The sequence below is a fragment of the Scyliorhinus canicula genome, chromosome 13 (assembly GCF_902713615.1).
Source record: "Scyliorhinus canicula chromosome 13, sScyCan1.1, whole genome shotgun sequence".
Taxonomy (NCBI): Eukaryota; Metazoa; Chordata; class Chondrichthyes; order Carcharhiniformes; family Scyliorhinidae; genus Scyliorhinus; species Scyliorhinus canicula.
Genome location: NC_052158.1, coordinates 43,416,139 through 43,423,220, shown reverse-complemented (window position 1 = coordinate 43,423,220; position 7,082 = coordinate 43,416,139).

Sequence of the window (7,082 nt, the reverse complement as noted above, 5' to 3'; positions counted from 1 at the left end):
CCTCCCCACCACCCCTACCCCCCTCCCCACCACCCCTACCCCCCTCCCCACCAGGTAACATTGTACACCACTCAGCATTTGAGCCATTGAGATCGTTGAAAGAGAACCGCTTCTGATGTAATACCAAACCGAATCCTTCGATAGTGAAAAAAGACTCTTGTGTGTCTCTTTGTCAGTATATAGGTTGCGACTCTGCAGCAACATTCATCTGCAGATATGCCTGAGAAGGATCTATTGCTCAATATTCGGCCACCTGAGAATCCAGCGAAAAATTCTTTGATAATTGGTAGAGGATAATGGTCAGCACACAATACAAGGCTTGTAATGCAGAACAAGGCCAGCAGCGCGGGTTGAATTCCTGTTCCAGCCTCCCCGAACAGGCGCCGGAATGTGGTGACTAGGGACTTTTCACAGTAACTTAATTGAAGCCTACTCGTGACAATAAGCGATTATTATTATAGTTATGAAATCCCCACATATTCGTACTGAAGCATCCTTCTTCACCACAGGAATGACTGGGCTTGCCCAATTGCCGGTGGAAACAGGCTCAATGACATCTGTCTCAATTAACCTCTCAGGTTCTTCTACTTATGGCTGGATGGCATAGGATATTGTACGGGCTATAAGACACTTCGGCACACTGTCTGCCTTGATCTTGAGTTTCCCTTCAACTCCAGTCATGGATCCAAAGTACTTCAAATACCTTAGCAGACTTTTTCAGAAGTGGTTGAAGATTGTTCGTAGAATCAACATGTTGGTTCATGACAGCCCTGTTTAGCTTAATTTTGCTTCACCAAGATCTCCCAAACAATGCTGGAAAGTTTTCTTGAACAAGGTACAGAGGCAACTCCACCTTTTGCCCGTAACTTCCACAATCACCTTGATGTAGCCCTTCAGTAGCACGGGCACCTCAGTATATGCCCTCAAGACAACATCAGATGGTTATAAATGTAGATGTTTTAACTTCTGATGGTATCCTGTCTCAGGTGTTATTATGATCCCAGACCAGACCACAACAGTGGCTAGGGAACCCCAATATTTTAGTTTATTTTGTACGACTGTGCAGAAAGAATGTTTTGCTCCAGGAGTGATTGTATGAACAAAATAGGCTTTGGTATTTTTAAAACAAAACTTTATTATGAATACAATATTAAACTCTTTAACTTCACACACAAAATGAACAGCTTACAATTTACACAACACTACTACTCAATTCTCCATTAAACAACAAGAAAATAAACATACAGCTCTCAATCCAGCTTAAAATCACCAGTGCATAGAGTGATACTTGTGTTACAGAAAGATTTGGGCTACAGTTTGAACTCCTGCAGGCTTTGGCTAGAAGTCTTCAGGAAGCTGGTTCACCTGGCATGTTTCAGCTTTTTCCTTGTCCTCAGACAAGACTGCTCTGCTTGAACCATTATTACTCTTTTTTTAGAACTAAACTACTGGGAGAGAAAACTGCCTTTATTTGTGGCCAAATCGGAGTTGCCAGATTAGACTTCATCTCTTCTCCCAAAGCTTTCCCAAAAAACTCTCCGAATCTCTTAGCTCCACCCAGCAATAACATCATCTTCCCAAGCTGGAAAACAATATTAACTCCCCAGGGGCTTCCCAAGTCAAACCAGAGTACATTAGCCCAGACTGAAAAAAACATTCCTCTGGTCATTTTCGCCTTATGGCTCTTAAAATCTCCCAGGTCCTTCAAAACAGAATCCTCTTTTTAAAAGCGAGAGCACTACAGTCAATCATACTCTAACCCCAGCCTTTTAGCCTCTGCCGGCAGGGATGGGTGGTGGGGATGGAGGTCAACTGGTGCCAGTCACCGATGGACCATGGGTGTGCTGTGGAAGGCAAGAGCGGCCGGGTGTGGGGGTAGGACTGGGAGGGGGGGAAATGCGGAAGCTGGAGCTGCAGTGCAACCCAGGACCTGGTGTGTCCTGTTGGACCTGGATGGCCACATGAGTACTCACCATGCCAACATGTCTGCCATTTTCCTCTTGCAGAGCCGAAACATCTGAGATAAGCAAGGAATGATTGCCTTCTGCCTGGCCACAGCAACTCTTGCAGATGCACTGAGGCCGTCCAACAGGCCAAGGAGGTGGTGTGAAGGAGGCAACGCATCAGGCCACTGGTATACCGTCAGCGCCTGTCCTTTGAGGTCCGTCCGGACCGAGCATATCGCTGAAGACTTTGGCTAACCAAGGAGGCTGTACGACACCTGTGACAGATGATGGCGTACCTGGAACTGCAGGGGTATGGAGGAGGACACCTGCTCCCGATGGCTGTCAAAGTAACGGTCGCCCTGAACCTTTTTGCCACGGGATCCTTCCAGACGCAAAGTGGGGACCTATCTAGAATCTCATAGACATCCATACACAGGTGCGTCCATCACAGATGCCCTATGTTACTGGGCGGCGGACTATACAAATTTCAATGTGGACCGCGCCCACCAGGACCGCTCTGGTGAGGCTGTCCAATATAGCCCTGGAAGAGTCTCCCACGTCGCTGGAAGAGGAGTAGGAAGAGCGTCAGGCCTCATCCGATGAGGAGGTTGTGGAGGATTGCCAGGCATGGGGCCTGGGCAGGGACAGGAATCCACATAGCGAGTGTGCCAGGGCTGCTGCGCCATAACCTCCAGGCTTACCAGCGAGGAGGCCAGGCCACCAGCAGCCCAGCCTCCCTGTCTCACCTCTCTCAACACCCCTCTCCCCCACTAGCCACCAACTCCCTCCCCTGTGTCCCTTCCCTGCACTCTATTCCCCCTCCCCACCCTAAAACCCCAGCACCTCCACCCCCCCTCCCCCCACCCCCCTCTGAGCTTCCCACCAGCTTCACAAAAGGGTGTTGGCTCTGGGTTGGCAGTCTCAGTGGGTCTGATCCATAGGTTGAAGGATGATGATGATCTGCTGTGCGATGAGCTCTGGTGCTCCGCATCGTTTGACAGACTCCTGCCTTTGGTATCACATTCCACTTTCCGCCCGGTGGTCCCTGCTGGCCATTCCATCTCACGGGTCCATAGATCCTCTGGGAGGTGGGGGTGGTAATGTGCTTCAGGGTGGGGGGAATGATGAAGGGGTGGTGAGCGGTGATGGGTCACTCACCGGGTAGGTCCAGCCAAATGGTGCCCGTACATCTCTTGCCCTGTCCCCTGCCACCTCTAAGGGCGACCCTGGTCAGAACGTCATTGGGCTGTCCTGGAGGCCCTGTGCCTTACTCCAACAAACACACGCCACACCACCGGCCTACCACAGATCTCATCCCACCTCCCCTATCCCACTCGGCACACCCTCTGCATCCAGCCCAGCCCATCCTCACACCCTTCAGATAGAGTACCGAGGTAATTTATAATGTCAGTGAACAGGTGTTTATTGTGCTATATACAATTAATGTGCCCTGCTCCCTAATGCTATCCTGTCTGCTGCACCCGTGCCAACTTAATTGGTGTCCAACTTCCTTATCTTAAGTGCTCCAATAGTCCTGACAGCTGAGTCCCCAGGCAACACATCAGATGTGGAGGTGGCCTGCTGCGGATTCTGCCCTGTGATCTGGGTCTCATTTGGTAACTGTCCTCTGGAGGACCTGGACTTGGATGTGCCCAGCTGACGTTCGGGTATCTCAGGTGGTGTAATGTCACCCTGTTCTGCCCATTGCCCATGAGATGTGCTGGTGAGAGACGGCAAGTGGCACAGTGGTTAGCATTACTGCCTACGGTGCTGAGGACCCTGGTTCAAATCCTGGCCCTGGGTCACTGTCCGTGTGGAGTTTGCACGTTCTCCCCGTGTCCGCATGGATTTCACTCCCACAACCCAAAGATGTGCAGGATAGGTGGATTGGCCAGGCTAAATTGTCCCTTAATTGGAAAAAAAAATAATTGGGTACTCTAAATTTATATTAAAAACAATGAGATGTGCCAGTGTCAGATTGGGAGGGGTTTCAGAGGTGCTGTGGTATTTCAGCACCTCCCTTGCAGGAGTCACCAGCAGGGGCCCCATCACTTCCTCCTCCCTCGGGGTGCCCAATGGACCCCGGTTTACTCCTTGGGACAGGGGTGTGGCTGGTGTGAGCTCCACCGTCACCTGGAGCGGCCAGTCCTGTAGGCCCGCTCTCGCTTCGACAGGGTCTCGATACACTCGGCCATGGAGCACAGGGACTGGGCCACGTCCCTCTGGGACTGTGCCAGGTCCTCTGGTAACTGGCTTATGTCAGCCAGCGCCCGGCCTCAGCATCAAGCATCATGGTCCGTTGTGACTGGGCCATGCTCTGGAACGCTGCAGAAGTATCCACATGGGTCTGGTACATGGCTGCCTGTGACATGGCAGCCCTCTCCTGCATCTCAGCCACCACCCGCAGAGAGTGTCCCAAGCCTTGGACATCCTGACCCATGGCCATGACCCTCGCACCCACAGCGTCCACCACTGACGCCATCCGTTCGGTGTTGGTCTTGATAGCACACGTTGTTAGCACTGCCTCTTGCTCCCGCAGTGGTTGAAGTCCTCCAACTGCATCTGCAGGCACTGGAAGGTTGCTGACACCCCCTCCTGTAGACCGTGGTTCTGCATCTGCATCTCCAACATTGATGTGACCACCCATTCCAGAAGTGTGAGACCTCTCCGCCACAGCATCCAGCAACACCTTCAGCTCTGCATCTGCGAACTTTGGGGCCGCTCTTCGTTATACCATCTCCTTGGCTGGAATGAGTGTGAGGGGAGTGGAGTGCTTATATGCAGCTCCAGCTTGTCAGGCTCCGCTGTGCCAATCCTGGCCCCAGAGAATCTGACGCCGGTGTCAGTTGGAATTGCACTAGTGGGCGGCGTGCTGGCCCATTAGCATGTCCTGAATGGCTCCAGGACTGGCGCCCCCAACGGAACTGAAGAACACTCAGTCCTGATTCAGTCCAGGCATCAAACGGAGAATTCCGCCCCAGGTTTATGAAGACAAGAGATTCAAGGCCACAGTTTGTAGCAGTCATTCCACCTTCATCTCAATTTGGAAGGATATAGATGGAGGGCACATCCTCCATCTTATCCCAATCTAATGTTGAAGCTGAATGTTTCCATTGACAAATCTAACTGAAGCTCTGGTTTTAGCCATTGTGCGTAACAGGCACTTAGCAACCGATGACAGATTGACATGGGAAAGATCCTAATGGTTAGTTGGGACGATACTGACCCAGATACTGGTTACAGGTGGGATGGTGTCATTTCAAAATGGAAACTGTTGTTTTGTGGTTAGTTCCCTTTCTGACAGTGAATCCATTACTCCATAACAGACACGAACAAACACATTTTAATTCAGATATGAATATAATGTTGTTTGTAACAGTCTCATGTGCTGGACCAAAGTTCCTATTTTCTCTCATTTTCACTTCCCCATATCAGCAAAAGAGGATTTGAAATCAGAACAGTGTTGGTGTGTGTATGGGGGAAGGGAGGGTGTATTTGCAGTAAACCTGCTCTGCAATTAAAGCCCATTTTCAGGATTGTGTTGTTTGCTGTTATATATTGTCACTCAGAAAAAGCTATGAATGATTGATTTTCATCAGAATATTCATTAGTAATCTGATCCCGTTCATCTTTCAGATCTCTGCTCTGAACTTATTAGTTCATAAAATTGTTTGGAGCAAAGCTAGCACGAGGTACTGTTTGATGATGCCATGGGAAACAATACCAAACCTGTGATCTACCCAAATAGGAACAGCTCCTGTAGCGAGTGTGTTTAGCCGGGTGTTTCCCAGTGCTCAGAGCACTGTTAAGCACCAAGCTATTTGGGCAGCACGGTAGCATGGTGGTTAGCATAAATGCTTCACAGCTCCAGGGTCCCAGGTTCGATTCCCGCCTGGGTCACTGTCTGTGCGGAGTCTGCACGTCCTCCCCGTGTGTGCGTGGGTTTCCTCCGGGTGCTCCGGTTTCCTCCCACAGTCCAAAGATGTGCGGGTTAGGTGGATTGGCCATGCTAAATTGCCCGTAGTGTCCTAATAGTAAGGTTAAGGGGGGGCTGTTGGGTTATGGGTATAGGGTGGATACGTGGGTTTGAGTAGGGTGATCATTGCTCGGCACAACATCGAGGGCCGAAGGGCCTGTTCTGTGCTGTACTGTTCTATGTTCTATATTTAACTCTCAGAAGTTGCGGGGCCTCAGCAGGGAACGTCCCGAAGAGGCCGCACTTAGTCCCATTTCCTGCACTGAGGAGCTCTGCATTTTTAAGTCATTTTTAAATGCGTCCTGATCTTCCGACCCCCCCATGAGAACCCCAAACCTCCTCAAAAGTTTTAATAATGGGAAATGAGGAAATGGCTGAGGAACTGAACAGGTTTTTTGGGTTGGTCTTCACAGTTGAAGACACAAATAACATGCCAGTGACTGATAGAAATGAGACTATGACAGGTGAGGACCTTGAGAGGATTGTTATCACTAAGGAGGTAGTGATGGGAAAGCTAATGGGGCTAAAGGTAGACAAGTCTCCTGGCCCTGATGGAATGCATCCAGAGTACTAAAAGAGATGGCTAGGGAAATTACAGATGCACTAGTGATAATTTACCGAAATTCACTAGACTCTGGGGTGGTCCCGGTGGATTGGAAATTAGCAAACGTGACACCACTGTTTAAAAAAGGAGGTAGGCAGAAAGCAGGAAATTATAGGCCAGTGAGCTTAACTTCGGTAGTAGGGAAGATGCTGGAATCTATCATCAAGGAAGAAATAGCGAGGCATCTGGATAGAAATTGTCCCATTGGGCAGACGCAGCATGGGTTCATAAAGGGCAGGTCATGCCTAACTAATTTAGTGGAATTTTTTGAGGACATTACCAGTGCAGTAGATAACGGGGAGCCGATGGATGTGGTATATCTGGATTTCCAGAAAGCCTTTGACAGGGTGCCACACAAAAGATTGCTGCATAAGATAAAGATGCATGGCATTAAGGGTAAAGTAGTAGCATGGATAGAGGATTGGTTAATTAATAGCAAAGAGTGGGGATTAATGGGTGTTTCTCTGGTTGGCAATCAGTAGCTAGTGGTGTCCCTCAGGGATCCGTGTTGGGCCCACAATTGTTCACAATTTACATAGATGATTTGGAGTTGGGG